Raw genomic sequence first — 24,807 nt, forward strand, 5'->3', positions numbered from 1 at the left:
TTAATCGTGTATGGCGATATCTCGAATAATATTAGTGTTGCTACGTTCTAATTTGAATTAGTATCAATTGAAATACTATAATATAGACACTGGTAAAGACAGTAAAGAGAATTACGCAATATTTCTTCAATTAATATTGAAACCAGAAGTTGTAGTAGATCTACCATTTAGTGTTTTAGCAGAGTGATTAGAGTGGAAATGGAATATATTCCAGGGACACTTAATCGATTAAAAAATATACAATGTGAGATTACTGTCTATGCTCTATAGTGATCATCGTTAACCGGAAATGGTTTATTTCTATCACTACTAGTAGGTGGATCACATCCATTAACGAACTCTTCCGAGATAATTATCTAGCTGTTGATTGCAGAAAACAATTTTAAAATTATCTTTTGTTGAAGAGTTATTGAGTGGTGTAACGGACGTACTAAGCCATAGGTGTTTACCCTTGCGAGGATGGCCCTCTCGAGGGCATCCTCACCCTCAAATTCTCTCTCAACCATAATGACGCGAGGGCGATGACAAGCTTGGACAGCGAGGGCGAGGGCCAACTGTCACTGTCAGGGCTAGAGCGAGGACAAATTCCCAACACGAAGGCGAGAGCGATGGTCAACTCTCTTCGAAGGTGAGGGCGAGGGCCAATTCACTGTGAGAATGAAGGTGAGTGAGGTCGGAGTAAAATGAACACCTATGGTACTAACATTACAATATTATATATATCCCACTTGCGTGATCCTAATAAACATCAAATGAAAGACTTAAGACCTGACTCGTCTATGGCGATCTTTATAATAATAGTAGGGTTGTCACGTTCTGGAAGGATTAATATCAATTGAAATAAGATTATAAAAATAAGGAAATTGAAAGGTAACCAAAAACATTTCGATCTGTTTCATCTATGCAAGACAAGGAAACAGTAAACCTGAAAATTAGTCATTTCTGCTTATGTGTGACAAAAAAAAAGAAAGAAAGAAACAATGAATCACACCACAAATTCTAAGTTATATAAAATTTCACCGTTATTCGATTTCTACTTTTTTAGCAATGTTGAACAAATTACTAGAATGCTTTGAGAACAGTAGCGTAACTAAGAATGCATGCCCCCCTCCATCCGCGAAAATGTCAAAAGGGCTCTTCCTGTTTCTACGTTCATGGCACACGTACAATTTATACAGTAGTAGAGTTATTTTTCCATCTAGTCAGACACTACTTGCTAATATACAAAAATTGCACATTATTATTATTATTATTATTATTATTATTATTATTATTATTATTAAGCAATTACATGGGACTAAAAAGTTTCTTAAAATAAATAATTTCTAGGAATTAGGAATTAGATTTCTGGGCTGTCGGCATCTAAGGCCATGTTAGCCCATCCCGTATAAAGGATGACGTCTCTCAGCGAGCCCACTATACGATGAAAGGGAAGGAAGAAAGGATTGGGAAAGGAAGGAAACAGCCTGGGACCATTATATTAGGTACCTCCATCCCGGCATTTGAATGGTATGAATGAACGAAACCCAAGAAAGACTTCACTCAAGATGGCAGGTCTGAAAAAGCTGTTACACTCTTTCGGCCGAGTGTCTCCACCAGGAGTCGAACCTGGGACCGCTCACCTCAAAGGCAAGAGCAGAAATATTTTTTTCCTAACGTTCACATTACAACTAACATATGAATTCTCGTCAAAACTTGTGGAACTTGCTTACATATTTCTAAACCGGCGTATTTTTTTTTTTTCGGAGAGTAATTCACTGACTACTTTCTCAATATCAACGTGGTGCCATTCTTCGCTTTCAGTGCTCAGGATTGGCAAAGGGCTCAACCAATGCCGTAACTTTTGCGGGGGAATGGGGAAACTGCCCCCCCCCCAATTAAGCTTCCAGTTGTTTGATAGGATTCATTTGAGTTAAAACTTTGTTGCTTTGTATGATGTGATATGAACAGGAACTTATAAATAAAGCTTGGAATAGGTTTACCACATAACAGAAAAAAAAATGAAACGAAAATGTGTTCCGAGCCTCATTCAGTAAAATGTGTCCTATTAGAGCCCCAGACAAAATATATATTTAGTAAGACCTTCAACATATTGTCTCATTTAGTTAACTTGTGAAACACCGTACTATTTTCAAAAGCATTGCAAATAATTTAAGATGTTTCTGCTGCCCAACTATCTGAACGAAATACATTCCTTTAAGATGTAGCATATATGTAATCTGGATCTTACTTTAGTAAACCATCAACTGGCGCCCCAAGAAGTATCGAACACGTTTAGTAAGGATTTCACTTCAAATGCCATCATTATTCTAGAGGGCCTCAACTTGACATATTTTAGGAGGTCTAATTAATGTTTGGTCTTCCAAGAAAAAGCCCAAGTTACGGGGCTGAGCTCAATTTCATCTTCGACCTTGTTCTACGAATATAAAGTTTGATGGCTTTTAGTGTACTGAATGATCGCTCAGGATTGGCTTCGTCAGAGGCACAGTGAGATACAGTTGCAAAGAAGTACACAAATCCAGAACACTACTAACATAGGAAGTTATCTACGACTAAATAATTGGCTAATTAATTCCAAGTTAAAATTTCACTAAATTGTTTCTTCACTACTCATCGGAAACTTGTTAGTTGTTGCAACAAAAGCCGATACATTTTCCGAGTAGAATTCACTAAATCTATTATAGCTGGTTCCGTGATTTCTTTTTCCTCTAAGTAGAGTACTCTTGCAGTAATATGAAACCTGCAAAGTGCTTTTGAATGGAGTTGAATTTCAGTTTAGCGCCCCTTTCAGCAGCGAGGCTATGTGAGACGTGGACCTACTGATTAACGTGGAATCCGAACCACATGAGCTCCCGCCGGGAATCGAACCCAGGTCTCCCGCGCCAAGAGCGCGTACGCTAACCGCTTAGCCACGGAGGAACTCTGCAAAGTGCTTTTAACATCCAAACATTATAAAGTTATACTCCGAAACTTAAATACCGGGAGCCTGTTAGTTATGCCACTGCTTGAGAATACAGATTCTTTATTCATAGAAAGGAAACTTAATGACTACATATCAGGGTTGGCTGGTTTAAACCAATGTTTAAAGCAGCTGTTTTTTTCAAAAAAAAAACCAACTGGTTTAAGCCAAATAACGAAAATGTTCGTAAAAGTGTAAGTGTTTGTAAAATCTTGATGAACACACATTTGTGGGTTATCACGTTTCACTCCCGTATATTATTCGTATTATATTGAGACCTAAGTTCCCCATTCATTATTCAAAAAGATTATACTACAAAAGCAACTTTTATTTATGTAAGTTTATAAATGTTGTGTTGTGATTTTTTTTGTAGTTATTATTGTTATGTAATTGCAATCAAAGAAACATTCTAAAAATTGTTTTGTTTACTATTGATAAAATACATCAAAATGCCGTACTTTGTGTGTGTGTGGGGGGGGGAAGGAGGGTCATACAGACCTTACGAGAGGCAAATGAGAAGTATCTTCGATATCTATTTATGTATAAATGAGTCTGAGCCAAAGTGGACTCAAATAATTCGTATCTTTGTGATATGCAAATTAAGTCGTTATATTTCTTTAATTTGGACCAATAAAAGTCGTTGTTAACTAACTTGAATTAAATTAGTTCGTCTGTACTCCGTAGTACTTTGAAATTGTCCATATGTAATTCAGTATAATGGTTTCACTTGTGCACTGTTTATCTTTTTGTCCTTCTGAAATGACTCTTGAGAGCTATATTAAGAAGCATGTAAAGATCAGTACAACGTATTTTTATCAGGATTCCTTCGTGAGTGAGTCTGCAGACGTATCGCATTTGTGGCCAATTAGTCCTGGTTCCGAGTTCAAATGGAGGACAATTTTTCTCGGATGTAACTCGAGAAGCAGTTTTTATTCCGCTTTAAGCTTATGTGACCCCTTCCAGCATAACCCGGCTGTTGCATAATAACATCAAGGCGAAACAAACTTATTTCTGTCCATATATGATATGAATATATAGAGCAAATTATTTAAACCAAATAAACCTGGTTTAAACCAAAAAAACCTGGTTTAAACCAAAAAACCCGTTTTTTTTTGGTTTTTTCAATAAAAGCCATGGTTTTTGCCAACCCTGCTACATATACAGATGACGTTAGAACCATCCATTAGTATGCAAATCAAATTATTTATAAAACCATCCTTCTATTAAGATATTTCCAAAACGTATAACCTGGAAAGTAAATGTATTAACTCTGTAATTATAAAACTATGACTACAATTGAACGATAATGGACATATTCCAAATCAGGAAGGTATACAAAAATTATGTGTCCAATGAAACGCCTGACACGACTTACCTGTAGCTCTGCAATGACATATTCGTGGCTCCTGTAAGGTGCCGGCCTTCTCCTTACAATTTTAGCTCCTTTCTTACGTATGATTACACCTTGTGGTAGTAGAAATGAAAGCAAATGTAGTGCGCAATTGATTGCTATAGAGAGAAAATATGACTAAGTCAGTATATAATAATGTTTGGAATTAGTAGATATTGCTATTGTCTGCCAAAATATTTTTTGAAGTACAATGTAAATCACACTAAATTATTCAAAAACTACTTCCATGAGTTGAAATAAGGTTTTACTTAAAGTGTACTGCTTTCTAAAGCCCTAGACAATTGTCATATTCCTTAGCACAATGATGGGGAAACATTTTGGTCCGCAGGCTAAAGAAAAACGGAAAAAAAATAATTTTATAAGGTGGGCCAATATAATTTAAAAAAAAAAACAACAGTGATTGTATCACTTGTAAAACCAAGCTCTATTAATACTCGAAAGATCATGAAGGGGAATGTGATAAATGGTATTGTGAATGCATTTTTAAACATTTCTCATAATTTGGCTGGAAGTATAATCCACTGATTCTCAGAAGTGAAGTTATATTCGTCAGGTAATGAATCACGTCGTGGGCTGGGTGGAAACGTTTAAGGAGCTACATCTAATCCGCGGGCCATGCTTTGCCCATCACTGTCTTAAGACGTGAAGATAATAAGCCAAATATGTGCAATTTTGAGTTCATGTACGTTTATTTAAAAGGTATTACGTGTTTCAAAATACTGACTTATTTTTACTTTTCAAAGTAAAGCATATAAAAGCTACTATTTGCTGCGATTGAATTATAACAATAAAACAATGTTTGTGAATAGACACTATAAAAATATAATGTAAAGAAAGAAAGAAAAAAAAACAAATGGGTGCTTTGCCAGAAGTAGGGTTGTGTTGATGACAAATAGACTCTTGTGTACATATTTATACATGCAACCTGAAATATGATAAATATACACGAAAACTTGATCTTACTCACCAAGAACTTTCTCTAGCGAAACCTTAAAGAAAATTATCACTGCCTAACAGATGACATTGAAAACAGACTCTGTCGCGCCGAACAAATTTTTAAATTCAGCATCCATCTGAAATATAAAGATTTAATTGTTATACAAATATATTCTATTAAATAATATATTTTACCTTTTTCTAGTCATGAAGTTCCAAAGTAGTTCATTGTCATAATGTTTTACTGCAATGTTAGAAATGTGCATACATGAACAATGTGAAGTAGCAATTAGACTCTTGTTAACGAACATCACTACTTAAATTGTTCTTTGTTATTCAGAAATAAACCAATACAATTGCAATAGTTTGTGTGTGCTGCAAGTAGCATATTTTGCACCCATTGTTAGCTAGTGGGGTGCACGGTGGCTCAGTGGGGAGCGCTTACCTCAGGTGCATGGTTTCCTTGGTACGATTTTCACCCAAGCAAGCTTGTGATAAACAACATTGTGTTCGTGGATTTTGTCGAGGTACTCCCGTTTCCTCCCACTTTCTCATTCTTCCATCATCATTCACTTGCTTTAATCATCGTCTCCCTTAACCTAAAGGCATAATCATGGGATGTTAAACTGAAAGATTTCACTATATTTCATTTTGTTGGCTGTGTGTATACTTTTGGAAAAAAAACAAACAAAAAAAAAACAAAAAAACGTAAAAATAGAAGGAAAATTAAATGAATAAAACAAATGTGGTTGGTAGCAGAAGCGTCATTTCAGATTTTGCTTGTGGGAGGGCAAGACCCCTTGATATAATAAAATTTTGCGTTTTTCACTGACTACTATTCTACTCAAAAAATCTATATAAATCTCAATCTCAGGGGGTGCAATTACCCCTCCCTGCCCCCTAAATGACGCCACTGGTGGTAGTTCCCTTAATATAGCTAAATTAAAATTATTACATAACTTCTGTCATAAGTATTGGACACTCAACAAACAACGGAAAATTTTATAAAGTGAAAAGTTTGTGTCAGTCGAGGGAAATTTTCTTAAAGAAACCTACGAACAGTGCCACCAGGTTCGTCCTGCACTGACTCGGTTAGATAGCATTCACGCTTTTATTGCCACCTAGCACAAGTTTGTTCGTGTTTATGCCATACGTCCACACTGTATTTACATCGAGCTCTTCTGAAGTTAATCTGTATGTAGTACTGGAGCTTGTTATTTAGTGCTGCTAAAAAAAAAAAAAAAAAAAAAACTTTAACCCAACCTGAGAATGTAAGAAATGTGTCAAAACTTGATAAAACAGTCTGCTCGAGTAATGCCTGTGTGTGTTTTTTTTTTTTTTTTTTTTTTTACGTTGTAGCTTTTATGCAACAGATACGGAATCCGTATTTATATGGCAATCGTAAAGGAATTGCAATTTTTCAACTAATACTTCTGGTGGTCCCTTGAAATTTTATCTGTGCAAGTGAGCAGGCCGGTAGCCAGCCCAAAAATGTAGGGGGTGGGGGGGTAATCCAACCATATTATAGTTCATTTGCAAGCCTACCGTGAACATTTTAGGCAGGCAGTAAAAATTTAGGAGCCCGACCCCCTAGACCCCCCGCGTGGATACGGGCCTGCAAGTGAGGGCAAGGTTCTAGATTACTGGTCCCCCTTCCCATTGAGCAATAATAAAGACAGAAAACAACGTGCCCTGCGGGGCTCTAAACCGCCTTCACTTGCTAACGCTCGCTCGGCAATACTGTGTAGATTAAATGTATAAACTTTAGTAGAGAAAGAACCAACCCAGCTACTAACCTACATGGGGGACCAGTAATCTAGAACCTTCCCGCAAGGGAGTTTTTTCATGTCACCCGCCACAAATCTTTTAGGGGACAATAAGAAGGAAATTATTAAAAGAATTGTATTTTAACAACAGTTATTTAGAGTGCAGCGCTAAAAGTAAACCTGCACGCCCCAATTCACAAAAAAAAAAAAAAAAAAAAAAGTAAACCATTTACTGAATATATTGGAAAGTCGCATATCATTAACACAACAACTTTGTCTAAGATATAGAATGCCCAGAAGCATAGAGTGAGGCTTCCGGGCATTCTATCTGGGAACCAGTACCTAGAAGCATTACTCATGATTTTCGAAGGAAAATAATGGATTGTCGTGATTAACCGTCAATCGATTACAATGATCGCACACAAGCAATGTTGCATTCACACTTAAAACTAAATTCATGTTGCTAGCAGTACTTACCTGCGAAATCCTATATGCTGTTAGTAAACAACACTTCTCGCCCATATTTCCTTTTAACTTTCTCTTTATCCATCCGCTAAGTAGTTCCTCCATCAGCCAGAATGAGAACATATAGTTCAGGATTATAAAGGACTTTTGTGCTCTTATGTTAGCTTGTTCGTACTTGTTTTCCATAATCTTGCATTTGCAAACTGTCTTTTATATCTCACGATATTCCATGATATATCTATATCATAAAACAATATTTTTTAAGACTACATTATTACTCGTTTTTGAGAACCAATCTCTGACTCAAATATGCAACTAAATTTCCTCATTCTCATTTTTTGAGTTATTTTCTCCTCAAAATTGAGACTAATTTACTCAATTTTTTTTGAGTAGTAAAATGTATTCGTTTTTGAATAAATCATTTTTAACAGTAAACTTTCCGATACGAATCCTGATAAAATAAGTCTTCGAGTGCGTATTTACAAAACCAGAGATTTCACCTAAGAGAGAACATATAAGTCATTCCTTATAAATCAGCTACTAAAAAGCCCACTTGGCACGAGCAGGAACCTCACGTACACGAAATGATCCCTCTTCCATTGAGCAACTCCGGGCCTTAGGTTGTATTTACGGAAATTGTATATATGCTTACATTGTGTATGTGCGTGAGAGAGAGGGTCACTTTTTAAAAGGTTTTCTGGCTACGCAACTTACCTATTGTACTTCCTTGACCCACTGTTTCACTCATCTCTGCTTCCCATTGGTAAAGTGACTAGCTTTCGTGTACAATTCATATGAAAACTCGCGGATTCCGATTTTGAAATTTTAACGAGTACGGTGGTTCAATGTTCTACCTAAAACTAGGCTAACATGTTATTTAGACTGGCATATGAACTGTATACTAAACCCCAATCGGTTTAACAACGTCAGCGAAGTCGAATTCATACAGCCAGTGACAACTTTGCACACGTAGTTTTCTTTAATTTACCCTTGGAAAATTTCATTTAGGTGAACTTGGAATCCTTGTAATAATAACGTGTAACACTTCCTTGCAGGTTAAAGCGATTGAGCCCTGAATTTTTTTAAAGGTTAGTCTCCGAAATAAGAAAAAAAAAACTTAAAAGGCAAACCACAAGGACTGTATAAAAAAGGCGATCACGAAATTTCTAAAGGTAGAAAGAATTTTACGCCCAGATTCAATTAATAAATTAATACATGAACCAAAAATTATTATTGTGTTAATTCAAAACTGAAATATTCAATATATCTGAAAAGTTACTAATTCCCAGAGTAGCAATTTATTATGATTAATATTCTAATAATATCCAATCCAATATACAAGAAATTCAATATAAATTAAAATTGATTTACAATAATAGTGTTAATGTCTACTAGATGAAACCAAGATTTCAAATGTCTCAAACATTTACTCAAATTTACAGCTAAATACTACAAAATTTGTGCATATCAGCTCGAAATACGAGAAAAGCACGATTTTTATATTTCCTGAAAATCGTCTACTCATTAAAACTATAATTTAGAGATATGCAATCCCGCCAATTCAAGAATTCTTGCAACCACGTTCACAAAGCAAAATTATCATCAAGAATAAAGGTTTCAGTGTTTTGGCTGACAATGACTAATTACGCTATTTTAAGTTAATAACTTAAATAACAGACAGTTTAAACGGTTATAAACTTGAAAAATCTTCAAAACGTCAAACTGTAACAAATTAATTATTTGAATGCTTTTCTATCTCAGTAAAATCCTACACACAAAATACCCTTGAACAACAGCAGAGTAGAATAAAAATGATCGATCTGGATTTAGAACCCCACTTTTACATGTTTCTCGTATTGATCCCTGATAGCATGTTTTTGATTTCCCATTCTCACACATGCCATGACCTACGGACTATCCAACCACGGAAATTTGAACACGCCGTAACTCATTTTTAGGGGTGTATTCGTTCTCTTTTATGACCCTTTCGGGATGTATTGGTTATCTTTTTGAACCATTATATATAACAGAAAAAAATACATAAGATTATGAACACATATTTCTACCCCTATTTAGCATAGCGGAAATTATGAACACCTATTTTCGCAATCCCCTATGTAACATGGCAGAGCTAAAATTAAGTATGGCACCTTTTTTAACCTTATGTAACATAGCAAAGTCTACAAACATAATAGAAGTGTTCTCATTCGCTTCATGACGATATTTTTTATGACTTGATAACATTGTAAACTTAGACCTGACAACATTGCAGTTGGTATCTTTTACTGGAGTTTTTTGTAAAAGAGTACGACATATTTTTATAACTATGTTTAACATAACATATTATTGTATTGTATCTTGGTACTTTTTTAAAGGTATTATATTAAAATATTTAAAAAAATATTTAATTATTGATTATTAAATTTCAAAGGAAATTAATAAAAATAATTGTAAATAATTACCATTCTCATATATTTTTTGTTCAAAAAGTTATATAAGACCCTAAATAAAGATTAACACTGCGTTGGTCGCGCCCTCCACTGTTACGTGAGTGGTCGGGCGTTCTACTATTGTAGAACATCATTATTTTTCTATAGTGTTATGACTTTTAGCAATATTCGGTCTTAGGTATGTTAATTATATTACTCTATAGGTTTAAAAATACTTTTAAATTATTTTATTTGATTAATACAAGAATATTGACAAAAATAAACATTATATATATCGTATTTAACATATTAACAATTTCGAACAAAAATCTAATAAATGTTTAGCTATAAGTATTGAAATAACAGCATAAACCTTCTTCTATGATAAATCATACAGGTAGAATGATTTGATGCACTCTTTCTGAATGATTATCTACTCCAAGCAGTTGTCTCACACGCTTTTCTGGTGGTCTGGGTACTCCCATCTCTAGCTTTTTGCACAAGTTTTTTTTTTTCTTGTTGACTTGTTGCGAGAATGGCCACGAAGGAAACATTTTCCTACCCCTGAAGCTCTGTCTTGTGGTAATGGAACACCTTCGCTGAAGCCAAGCAGAAGTCTTCCTCTGTGTCGAAGCTCTTTTGGTAAGGATTCCATGGCTAAGTGTTGCTATTCGCTGGTTTGCTCAAAAGTTTGCTCCTGCTCAGCTCAAAAGTTTGCTCCTGCAGAAAATTCTTGCATCTGACATTTTCATCGTTCTTATTTGCTCCAAATATCTTAAGAGCATTAACACCAAGTACGTTCATCACCAATTAGGCATGAAAATAATGCCTTGTGGACCAAGCCTACGAAAAGCTGGTATTATATTCAAATTGGGAGTTCGTGAGTTTCTTGGCGTTATGAGATCTACATACCAGCGAGGAGGTTCTAACTTTTCGCTCTACCGATATAAAACGCACGTATGTCGACAAAAGGTGGTGTAGCAGGACTCGTGACTTCAACACTGGCTTGTACTGGAATGTTTTCTTCTTCTTCCGGTATAATGTCTGGTACATTTTCGTACGACGGCACTCAACTGTTTATTCAACAAAATCTTCCTTGAGCTCCTTCGTGTCTTCGATCCCATATACACTTTCACAGTCACTTTCTGACTCCTCTAACCAAAGAAGCATCTGTTCTCTGTTATGTTCTGACATTTAAAATATATACAAGCACGTATTCCACAAAAGTAACGTGAAAATGTAAAACCAAAAAAAAAAAAACTAATACGAAACAAACCAGTACGCCAATAGTCGCGCGATCTACAATAGTAGAACACTAATGAAGTCATGTAACAAATCGGAGCAAGTGCAAGAATAAGGGCTGAAAATAGACTGGAATGTACAAAAGGTTGTCGGAGAAAGGTACATAAGCGCTCAATGTCGAGCGTGTTGCCAACTGCTCAGGATTTCAAAAATAAAACACCTGTTCTACAATAGTAGAACGCGCGACCACTGCAGTGTTAAACATTATCCATATCCACGCCAAATTTTAGGGAACTCAAAGCTTCTTAAGTACAGCAATATATGAATAAAAGTATATTACAGCACTCAGACCATCTCCAGAACTTGAAACCTCATTCTTCTCACACCACTTCCCTTAAACAGATTGAAACCCTGTAAAAGAAGGTAGCCTTCGCTAGCATTGCAAACAAATGAAAAATTCCAATGACAAGTAAACCTTACGTTTGGGTGAATCGAGTTGCTGACTGAGACACATATGAGAAAGTAGTGCTAAATGTGGTTAGTATTTCAGTGAAGTTATAGATGCGAAGCTCCAGGGGTTTAGGAGATACAGCTACCAGAACATCACATGGAAGTACAGAATAGTTTTCATACAGTTCGAGGTAAAAGCCCTGTAAGACCTCTTGTAACGGCAAAAGGTGAATAACAAATATATGGGTACATATTAGGACTAGGGGGAAGTCATATAGTAAGGGTATATCTGACGGCGGCCATCTTGAAATCCGCCATTTTGAATTAAGGTTAAGTTTTTAAAATAGGAATAGGGTCAAGTGATACATGATTTAAGGCGCACATTTAATCAGAAGAACAGTGGCGACGTTAATTTTGATTTACGCGCAATTGGTAAAAAAGCTACAGGGAAATTAAATATTGTTGCAGCATATGAATTAGTCCTTTACCCTACCTTGTAAATTTTGTGTTAATGATAATAATTAAATAAAAAGCAGGTGGATAAATATTAGGTCTATCGTAAGAGTTGCCTTGATGGCGGCCTTGTTCAAATCTGCCATTTTGAATCAGATAAAAGTTTTAAACAAAACGGATAACATTGACAGCTTATTAATAGCAAATCTTACCATAAGTCCAACGGTATAACCATTTTTGCTTTATCATTAACCAGCATTTGTTATCGCATAAACAATTTCTAATTTAAGGAAAAATGACCAAAGTGGAATTGAGTCAGAATTGAACTTGGGTTTTCTGCCAGAAAAGTCCTCAATTAGTACAATCAATATGTAGTTTAGAAAAGAGTGCATGACTTGCACAAATGCTCTGCTCACATTGAGTTACACTTGACACATTTGTCGTTAACAATTCCGTCAAAGCAGTGGTCGTAAGGAGTGATCCAGCGTCCAGGTTCTTCATTCAGATATCCAGGCTGATCGAAAGCGAATCGAATCATATTGCGAAAAGAGGAGCACTGAACTGGTAAATTGTAAACGACTGAAGTTGTATGAATCTATCACGATGCCATATGTTCACGTCACTTTCTGTTACTGCTGTATCAGTAATTAAACGAACAAATGCTCTGTACGGGCGAAATAAGTGAACATCTAGAGGCTGAATGATGCCAGTACAACGACTAGATATCAGAACTAATACATATGTTGCAACAATATTTAATTTCTCTGTAACTTTTTACCAATTGCGCATAAATCAAAATTAACGACATCATTGTTCTTCTGATTAAATGTGCGCGTTAAATCATGTATCACATGACCCTATTCCTATTTGAAAACTTAAACTTAATTCAAAATGGCGGATTTCAAGATGGCCGCCGTCAGGTATACCCTTACTATATGACTTCCCCTAGTCCTAATATGTACCCATATATTTGTTATTCACCTTTTCGTTACAAGAGGTCTTACAGAGCTTTTACCTCGAACTCTATGAAGACTATTCTGTACTTCCATGTGATGTTCTGGTAGTTGTATCTCCTACGCCCCTGAAGCTTCGCACCTACAACTTCACTGAAATACTAACCACATTTAGTACTACTTTCTCATATGTGTCTCAGTCAGCAACTCGATTCACCCAAACGTAAGGTTTACTTGTGAGTCCTAGAGCAGCGGAGTAGCAGGAGCAGCAGCAGCAGAAGAAGAAGAAGAAGAAGAAGAAGAAGAACTTGCAGTGACAGAAGGAAATGAAGAAAAATTATTAGATGTAACAGCGGTCGTAGAAGAAGAAGAAGAATTAGTAGTTACAAAAAAAAAAGAATTAACAGTAGCAGCAGCAGTAGAACAAGAAGAAGGAAAATATATTTAAGTAAGTAGTTTTACCCAGATCCTGTACTGTAGTTTGCGGTGAATAAGCCCTTTGTAACGTTCCTGTTACCTGGATTTGGAAAAAAAAAGAAAATGTATTGGAAATAAAATTGTATTAATTATGTATTCAGAAAAAGAAATAAAACGGAAGTTTATAATTTGGATTTGTTTTAAAAGATTTTGTCATCAAAAAAGTTGCTTGAGAAAAATCGGTGCAACGTTTTGGGATTTCCTAAGATGCATGATAACTCCTTATTGTCGGTATAAACCTGCAACTCGTTTATCAAATACTGTTTATACCTCTGAATGGTTCGCACGAGACTAATAAACTAAATCTCATAAATGCTGAGGTGAAGATCAGCCTCATATTTCTTTCAAATAAAACGAAATAAGCGGTTATTGGTATCATACTGAAATACACACCTAGCGACGACCATCATTCCTCCTTCGTAATATACAATACACTTTTTGACATACCGGGAGTTTTAACACATTTTCTACTAAGTCCGTTTGATGAGAAACATCTTGTGTTCTGGCAGCCACTTAATAGGTTTCTTAGTAGAGCCTAACTCGCTCAATGCAGACAAGATTTCATGCAACTTTGCAACAAATTTGCTATAACAACCAAAGCATCCACATATATTTAAAACTTCAAGCCTATTACGAGGACGAGGGTTGTTTTGGATAGCTGCTGTAATTACAGGATCTATTTCAGTACTATTTTCATCAGATACATACAAAACAATTTTAAAACGTTTATAAAACACTTTGCTTCTGTCTGGAGAAATTGTTACACCTTTTCCCTCAATACCAATCTTTATTTACGGGGAATCTGTTTATATTATTTTAATGTAGGATAAGAAGATCATGAAGGTAAACTCTGACACCTGGATCTTTTAGATCCCCAAACCAGTTTTCCATTGCACATCACCAGTTCAAAAGACTGTTACCAATATTTGTATCTATCGGAACCAATGTATACTGGAAATTACTCCTATTAGGTATTATGTTTGAACGAAAACAACCATTCTAATTTTAACATTAAATTCTTGTACATTAATTTAATATACTTGAATACATATAATTTAACTGTTCTTCTGATTGAAATATGTTTTTCTTTTTTACGTTGATAAAACGTGTGTACGTTTTGTAATTATTATTATTACTATTATTACTATTATTACTATTATTATTATAAATAATAATAATAATAATAATAATAATAATAATAATCGATTCAAAATTTAACATAACCTTTTAGCGCAGACGTACCTACTGAGAAAATAACAATCAAATCAAATCATCAAATCAATATCAATCAATCAATTAAATGTTTTTATCCAAATCTTCCATCGTCGTCATGTCCCCACAACAAGAATACACATAGTTCTGTCCAGGTATTGAATGTAATTTAAACAGCTGTATGAGCTCCACACTGGAAATACGCTACATTTTAAATAAGAATCTAACGTTTGTAGTGAGCAGACAAAAGAAGGACATGTACACTGAGATAAAAAAAATGATGGCCTATTTAAAAATATAGGTTGCATGCGTAATTCCTGTAGTTTTTGCTCTTAACGTACAGCAGACATATAAAAGAAACGGCATGTTTTATAATACTTTCTGTATAAGTGTTCAGTCTATACTCACTTTCCGAATAAAACAACGTAGGCGATCAGGGTCTCACATATAAATGGACGTATATAACATATAGCTGACAAAGGCAACATAAGTATATGAATGAGATATACGGAAAACTGTTACATGCCAAACATCCTGCAACGGCATGATGTAACGTCTAAGGACAATGCTTATGTAGCATACTTATAACGTATGTCCCGTACTGATTTCTATAGTAAGCAAGAGGATACCGTATATTTTTAGAATATACCGCAGTCCGGAGAACGGATTTTTCTCTGTGTAATAGCTCAGAAAAGTTACATGGGGAACGTGCATATTCTTATATGAAGTAACTTAGACCAGTTGGAAACCGTTACCCGACCATGTTGAATTGTTTACATAGTGTTAATCCAGAGGTAGCAGCCTCCTGAGTTTGAAACATTATAGTTTCATTTAGCTTAGGGTGTCTTAACAGCGTGAAATCCTAATGACGAATTCCGGCGATTTAGAAAATTCCACGATATTAGACTGAAACCCTCTTATTTAAAAAAAACGTTCCTTAATTTCCCTTTTTCGTTCTCAGACGGAGCTCAGACTCAGAACGGAGCTTCTTCGTGGCTCAGTGTCTTTGACATAAAAGACACAATTCGATTCCCGGCGTTTGCTTATGTGATTTGGCCTAAGTCAATGTCTCATATAGTCTCGCTGCTAATAGAGACGCTAAACTGAAAATCAAATAATATCAAATTGACTGGGATGGAGCTGACCATGGCCCAAACCAGACATTTGATACACCTGTAATTAGTATCTTATAATGAAACTCAGGGAATTGTCCTCTTCAGCCCCATATAAGGTCTCTATATCTATTGTATTTCTTTTTATCTAAGTTTGATAACATTAAAGCCGGAAGAAGCAGTGTATTTCAATCACTGCTGATTTAATAGAGTGCTAAGAGTCTTGAAACGACGAATACATTCATGGTCATGACATGACATCTTTGAGTTTTACGTCCCACGGTTATGCCGGTTAGGCTAAAAGAGACGGTGATGATGAGTAATGGATGAAATAGTGGAATGAGAGAAAAGTGGGAGGAGACGGGAGAACCCCGAGAAAACCCACGCACACGGTGTTTGTATACATTCATGGTAAACGTGAAATATTTCACAATTTTCGTTCTATGTAGATGAGCACAGAGACTGTTACATTTCTGGTTTGAATGTATCAAAACTATAAGTAACCTACTCTTGGGATGCATCGCTCTTTATCAGAAAAGCATAGCTCTTTATCTTTGCTTTTGCTCTGACACCTGACGTCTAACATACAACATAGCAGTTATAATATAACAAGTAACCCTCCTTACCCTTCGTGGTCAATTATAACATCAAGGCACGCACGCGGAGTCTCACACCGCATATTTATTTATCTTATTTTAATGTATATTTTGTTTTAAAGCGATATTAAATGGTTTAATATTTTCTTTGCAATGCTTTTACAATTGCGCACGAACACTTTACAGCGCAAACTCCTTGAACAATTCTAAGAAAACTAAAATTTCTCTATTCGCGGATTCTCCGCGGCGCGTTCTACGTCAGGTTAAGGTACTTGTTCAGTACATAGTAGAGTTTAGAAGACTAAAAACAATATACAGCTAGAAAAAGTATAAATATTATGTAAAATATTAAGTTATACTTTAATTGTAAATGAGTGTACTGTAACTTGTTTATTAAAAACTATATTTTAATTGCAGAAAATTTGCTGAATCAAACTTTTGCCTTCTTTCAGTATAGACGAGTTAACATCAGTGGCATTAATTCTACTTCTGCCAGGGAGAAATGTTTTCTACTGATATATGCTTTCCAAGTTTTTATCAATATATTAGTATACACGTTATTAAAAAGCATGCATTTTACCAATTCATGTGATGGTAGTAAGCTTCTGTCCGGCCCCAATGGCGTGGGCTGCGGTGGCTCAGTAGTACAGCGTTCAGCTTTGGTGCATGAGGCAACCGGTTTGATCACTGCTCGAACCAAGTAGAGTTTGTGGTGGACAAACACCCTGTGCGTGGGTTTTCTCGGAAGACTTCCGTTTCACCCGACTTCAGTCCACCATTTAATTCATTTGTCATCATCACCGTCTGCTTTAGGATAGCTAGCATTAGCGTGGAACATGAAACTCAAAGATTTCATTTCTTTTTTATTCATCTAAGTGACACCCTGTTGTTATTCTAAGTTCTAATGTAAAGGAACTGTTAAATATCCACGACATTTGTATTTTATCTTAAAATTACTCGTGAAAGAAAAAGCAGACAGGCAACAAGGAACGTTCTTTACCTATAATCAGGCAATCTGAGAATATAAAAGATTTAGACAAAGATCAGTCTTTTAGTTTTGTTGTTCCAGAACGCAAAAGGGTTTCTCACAGACACATTAATTCGCTTTTTGTTTCATTGCAAAGATGAAAGTGGAAAAATCTATAAATAAGGAAATATTTCTCGCCACTATTTTAGAAAGAGATAACGCGTTTAAAAACAGTTGTTAAAACTTATTCCCAAATGGTCTTTGATACGGTTACGTGTAATGTGATCCTGGATTCAAAACAACATTTTAGTATGTCTCTTGTCAAGAATACAGAAATGCTTTAAGCGGACCTTACTGTCTTCAGAGGGATTGATTGCTTTCTTCAAATTAGTTTCACTGGATGCAAACTAATGTAGCTATATAATTTCTCCCTATTAGCGGGGACTCAAATCACCTGTAATATATAATGTAAGAGAAAATATTATTATTACATCGCTACTTGGAAACGGAGTGTTGGGGATTATCAAAAAATAATACCCCAGGATTTCATGCATCAATTTAAAAATTATTATTATTATTATTATTATTATTATTATTATTATTATTATTATTATTATTATTATTATTATTATTATTTGGAATTGAATCAATACTTACTTCGTAACTACAGCTATTATTACCCGGAACCATATTTAAAGTCTTGCATAATGCAAGTGTTTCATGTACATTGCAAAGAGTAAGAATAATTTGGAGTCGGTGAAAATTGTATCAGGTACATAAAACTGTAATAGACAAAGACAAATATGAATTAAAATGTAGATATATAGCTCAGAATTAATTACTGTTCGATAATTACTGTAAGTTCGTGCGTTCTTACCGACCTACATCACTCCTTATAAACAGTTTATTATTATTATTATTATTATTATTATTATTATTATTATTATTATTATTATTATTATTATTATTATTATTCGCTGAATCTTGTTTTCAGTTTTCACTAATGTTACAATAATTATGATGGGGCAGTGTACTTAAAACCGTAGCTCTTAAGACACTTTCTATGGACATGAATTGCTCGGGGTAACAAATTAAATGAGGCCAATCTTTACCATTCTATAAGATGGAAAGTAGGTATTAGTTTTTGAGGCGGTACGTTTGTATGCATATTTTGATTAGAGTTTATTCTCCCTTCATGGAACAGGGGCTGGAAGGTGTAGGATTCGAAGTAAGTTTAAAAGTTCTTATTGACCTTTGGGGAGAAGTGCTTCCCGGTAGAACAAATTTAAACTTAATATGCGAACTTTTGTAATAAACTAATGTCGTGACTGGCTGTAGTATACTGAATAAATTATTGTTCGTCACGGGCGTAACTTATGCTAAGTTTACATTCTTTACTACTGAAAATTAAGAGAGTCTTACCTTTGTTCGAACATTTCCTAGGAAGCAATTTAATTCTATAGGCCCTGCCTCCTATACGTAAGGAAGGCACATTGTACTGAGGTAGTCGTCGAGGTTTTTTTGTGAATACTGTCTGCAAAAACACATCTCCTAAAGGAAGAATAAATATTGGAATTTTACGTTCCACGATTATGGTGTAAAGGATATAGAAGATGGTTATGATAACAATGAACGAAGTGGTAGAATGAAAAGATGGTAAGACAAAAGGGGACACTCAGAGAAAAATCACGGGCACAGTGCTTGCCAACAGCAAAATATACGTGGTACTAGATGAGATTCAACCAGATACTTTACACACCAGAGATAATTTCTCTACTACTGAGCCACCGAGATCTAAATAAAGTTTTGATGCAAGCAGTGAAATATGACTTATTCTTTCTTCTCCAATATTAAAATCCACTTCCTTGTCCAAATATGTGTATTTCTTTTGCGTCTTTGTTTTGTTCTTTTTCCTTATCAACACTACATAGTACCTCTAGCAGATACTACCTGCACTTCAAATCATTGTTATCGATCGATCCAGACTGAAAACTACCGAATGACTGGACAGCTGTTGCTGCTTTCCACAGCTTACGCGCGTAAATTTAGTGTTTTTCAGATGAGCTAGATAATATTGCAATGTACTGTAAATCTGTTTTTTCTTTCAATGACGTAAGATATCATGATAACTCGTAAATGTGTTCCTTTTATTAGTGGAATCACAAATATTTTTAAATGTATTTTATTTCTTTCAGACCTGAACATCACAATTGTTATATTTGTTTGAACATTATAATTGTCAATATGTTGTATGTTTGTTTGAACATTATTATGTTCAATATGTTCTATAGTTGTTAGAACATTATAATGTTTGAATATTTCATCATTGCAGAAAATACTAATTAATATGGCAAAACACTGAGTAACGTAAATTGCAAATAAAATATATAATTAAAAATTTACTTCTGAGCTGTTCTTAACATGAGTCAAGATGTTAAAAGGAATATTCAGAATACTTTATTTGTTTAAATAAAGAAAGAAGATAAAATAATATATTGGGTGTATCAAATATATTAAATTATATAAATACAAAATATTAATGAAATACATGAAATAATAAGGAAAAGTTAACTGCTTGTGGAAATTGGCAATCAAATTTCTTTGTTATTACTTCTCTAAAAGAAATTGGTGTGCCTAGATTCCCTTCATTAATAAAGTTTGACGTACCCGAAATTCAAAGACAACAGGGTTTCGGACTTCCAGAAGTCATGTCTATCTTCCGGTGTCGGATAATTAATTCATTACACTTATTTCAATGCTTGTGTGTGAGGCTGATTCTGGTACTATATTTTTGTCTTACCGTAACATATAAGGCTTATAATTCTTAGTTTTCGTTAACAATAGTTTTTTAAAATAGTTTTGGATTCTTTCAACCAGTGTAAAATTAATATTTTACATACTTTAAAATTATTTTCCTGTTCCATTCGAAGTGGGAGTTCATTATAGATCTTTGGAGATCTATAATAAGTTTGAAGTTATAAATTTACTCGTTGATTTAGTTTCTAACTTATTGTTTGTCACATTCCTGGTTTTCTGTATATGCTTTATTTCGTCTATTTGTTACTATTCTTACAACATATGTTAATAACATTTCCAAATTTAAGTTTGAAGATAGTAACACTGAAAATTGGTCATAGAATATATCAAGTCTTCAGCCACGTAATTCCAAAACATATTGTTACAATATTATTTTGCTAAATCATCAAAGGTTTTTAATGAATAAGGTAAGCAACACACCAGATTGCTGCTTAAGTAAGTATGGTATGTGTGTTAGTATATCATATGTAAGTATACTATTCACAAGAGCATAATATACAGTACGTAATATTTTTTATGCTTTCAATATATCTTAATTGTACGAATTTATACAACTTTCTAATATCTGAGATTATGGGTAATGCGAGATGTCCATTCTAATGTTTATCAATAAATAACATTATTGATATAATATGCTTAAGTATTTTACTTTATTTTCACAACTAAGGGGACTAAAATTATATATTTTAGGATTTTGGCATTAATCCTACACTGTATCTTGTATCATATTTGATACAAAATAAAGTATGGCTAGTATTGGTGTTCAGGTATTGAGTTGTATCACAAATGCATATTATATAATATATGATATTTATTCTGTGGAATCAATTTACCATATACCCGGAGGATGTCAGGAAAATATCACTTTAGTACAGAGAGAAACATGTCGTGCATGTTCTAAACAAATGTGAGAGTAGAAGAGTTTTGGGGTGTGTCTGTTCTGAAGGATAAAAAATAATTTCGGAATTCAAAAAAAAATCGAAGCTAATGAGGTGTTTCCTAATTGTTTTTACATATACTATAATTTAATTTTGTACAAGTGAGGAGCACAGAATGCACTTAACCATTTGTTTCATGTATGATACATCATGCAATTGCGGGTAATTTGAGTGTACGGTTGAACAGAGACTGTCACTTTTATTGAACTGCCTATGAACTTTTTTACTGTTATCTGCACAGACCACTACATAATTTGATTGCTTGGCCATGAGCGGTAAAACGTTATAGTTCGAGTGAATCAGGCTGTATTCAGGACAATGTGCGATAACTTACAAACTTATTTAGGGGATGGGTTAAGCGATAATCAGAAAATGGGAACATTTTATCTTGCATAATAGAACCTGGGTATTTTTTGTTATATTACATGTATTGTATTCAAAATTTTGCAGAAAGTTTTTTGATCCTCCAAATAAGTTGATGGACCCCCAGTGATGATTTGAAGGTTTCACCAGGCGGAACTGTCACCTTGAAGTCACGAAAATCTTCAGGTGCGACATTCCGTCAAACCTTTTGTAAAATACTTCGCTTTCAACCTTTTCCTTCCGCCTCTATGTACTGAAATTTTTCAGATCCCAATGTCCTTCCAAGTCCGACAATGAATAATAACGATTCGTGGTCGGAATCAAGAGTCTTGGAGAATGTTGAGAAAAGTTTGAATGCGCCGAAAACTTGCCATCAATAGCGTGTTTAAAAGAAATTGAGAAACGAAAATCTTCTTCACCCCCTTCTTTTTCGCAAAGTACAGTTCAGACCACAAAAAAGTGCCAGACCAAGTAGTAGTTTATTATGTGCACCTTATATCAGTTCAGAATATAATATTAGCAATTCACAACCTACTAAGGAAATGAGGAAGTATCAAGAAAACGGACAGTACGACCCCTTAAAAATAGTGTTTGATTCTCCACCTAGTAGAGCAGGCTCGCCCACAGATAGTGGTATCAACAAGTATGAAAATACAGGGGTTAGATCAGAACAAAGTACAGAATCACCCTCTGAGATTTGGGATGTAAGTAGGTCTGATTCTGCGACGTCTGTGGACATAGATTGACCACCCACAGACAAGTCAGAGGATATGAAAACTGAATTCTCTGCATATGAGACTGATTCAAATGGAATATTTAGCAGTCAAAAGTTAGGTTCAATTCTGGGTACTAGTTCACAACACAAAGATAACTGTACTATAAAATCTGAAAGGGAATTTCAAACTAGTCCGGTTACAGAACCTTCATCTCAGCCTAGTTTAGAGAAACCTCAGATCTCAGATTTATACTTAAAGGAAAATAGGAAATCACCATCACCTGATGGTGATCCATACGCTGCTAGAGTACCTAATCACCCTCAAACCTATCATATTTATCCGGATGTGAAGATCCCGTTATTTTCCGCTGGTGAATATGAGACGGTAGAGAATTTTCTGCTTTCCAACGAGCTTACGGCACGTATATATAATTGGACACCCCAAGAAATGGTGGATTATATCCAGATTTGTTGGCCAGGGGCAGCATATTACAGGTATTCGGTGGAAATAGCAAATGACAATACGTTCAGCTATTCGGGACTGAAAAATAAAATACAATTAGCTTTCCCTTCTATCCATTACCGTGTTAGCCTTGCCTACGACCTAGAGCATAGACGCCAGAGAGCGGGCGAAGATAGTATAACATTCCTTTAGAAATTGGAGAAAGATCTTAAATACCTGCGGGGAAGAGTAGATCAACCGGAAGTTGTGCATAGGCTCAGAATGAGTTTACCACCAGAAATTGCGCAACAGCTCACGTTGATTGTCGAAGACATAGATGATTTAGAAGAATGTAAAGATTACTTGCTAAAATACGAAATGGCGAAAAGAGCTAAGTGGACATATTTGCAAACAGGCCCTGACGTCATCTTGAGCAATAATCGCCACGACTGGTCTTTGTTCAAGTCTACTGCGCAACCTGAATTTGTTTCAATTCGCTCATACTCCCTGGATCAAAAATGGGCAGGAAAAGACCAGAAACCCTATCAGAACAGTTACGATAGCGACTATGGGCTGAGCGCAGGACATAATTTACACCACACAGTTAAAATCAGAATAGGAGACCGCTGGGCATATGGTTTAAGAGACACGGGAGCGGCTGTCTGATTAGTATCTAGTAAATACCTGCCACCTAGGTTTCCTGTGTGGGACCGAATGAAAGGTTACGTTCGAATACATGGAGTAGGTGCTCGGTCTTCGGACTACATACCGGTGGTCAGAGTGGCATGCTATTTAAAAGATCATTTAAAAACTACTGATAGTGAGATGAGATAGTCACACTTTACTCTGATAGTGTCACTAACGTACATTTACCCATTAAGCTGCTGGTTCCAGCCAACACGTGTTTCTACATAGAAATTACAGCACCAAACTTAGAAGTTAAATTATGGGAATTGATACCCTCTGAGGGAGTACAATACTGGTACTCCTGCATGATCCCTCGGGATCTTGTTTTCACCGTAAATAGCAAGATTCACCTGCCGGTCTTCACAGGTTCAGATCGAACTAAAACCTTGCCACGAGCTTTATATTTGGGAAAGATCATTCCCCAGGCGGGGTTTGTTCATGAATCCCCGCCTTAAGAGACCCAAATATTTAAACAAATTATACGACTGTCTAACAACGAAGAAAGATATTATGAAATACCTGATGCACCTCAGAAGATACAGCAAATTAAGGAGGAGTTACGCACTGCTCTCAATATAGGAAAAAACTTAGGCTCTCACGAGAGAGACAAATTATTGGACTTACTTATGGAATTTCGAGGCGTAGTCGCCTGGGACAAATCCTGTATAACGGCGGGCACGGACAAATTTATGTGCCCGCTTGAAGTAAAAACCGATAGCCCTGTCTCCCTCCCCTATAGGGAGGCTCCGAAACTGATACAAATAATTGCGGCAGAGGTCCGGAAAATGCTGGACGGCAACATTATTCGAAGGAGCCGGAATTCATACTCCAGCCTCGTCGTGGTGGTGCCTAAAAAGGACAATACGTACCGCTTCTGCATTGATTATGGAAAATTTAACTTAGTAGTAAAACTAAACCTGTATCCGATTCCGTTGATAGAGGAGTTCTTAACGTTTCTTAACGGCACACAGTTTATTGCCACGTTGGACCGACAATCGGGATACAATTAGATGCTTATAAAACCTAGCGATATAGAAAAGACTGCTTTTGCATGTAGCAGCGGTAAGTTCAAGCTTTTACGTCTTCTTTTCGGTCTAGCGTCAGCGCCGGCTCTTTTCCAGAATATGATGGATGTGGTCCTATCTGAAACAAAATGGAAATTGCTTCTTATTAGGATGATATTATTTGTTCTAGTCCGTCCTTCCCAGCTTCGTTGGACAGGACACGGGCTATCTTAACCCGACTTAAAGAAGCCAATCTCAAACTGAGCCCTAAGAAGTTTTTCTTCGCGTATGAAGAAGCCTTTGCTCTCGGTCAAGTTGCGGGCCGCCACGGTATTCGTGTGGACCCCGCTAAACTTTAGACTATTTCTAAGGTGCCTTCCGCAAAAACCTTAAAAGAGGTCGGAGTTTTATAG

The sequence above is a fragment of the Thermobia domestica genome, chromosome 14 (assembly GCF_964235325.1).
Source record: "Thermobia domestica chromosome 14, izTheDome1.hap1.1, whole genome shotgun sequence".
NCBI lineage: Eukaryota > Metazoa > Arthropoda > Insecta > Zygentoma > Lepismatidae > Thermobia > Thermobia domestica.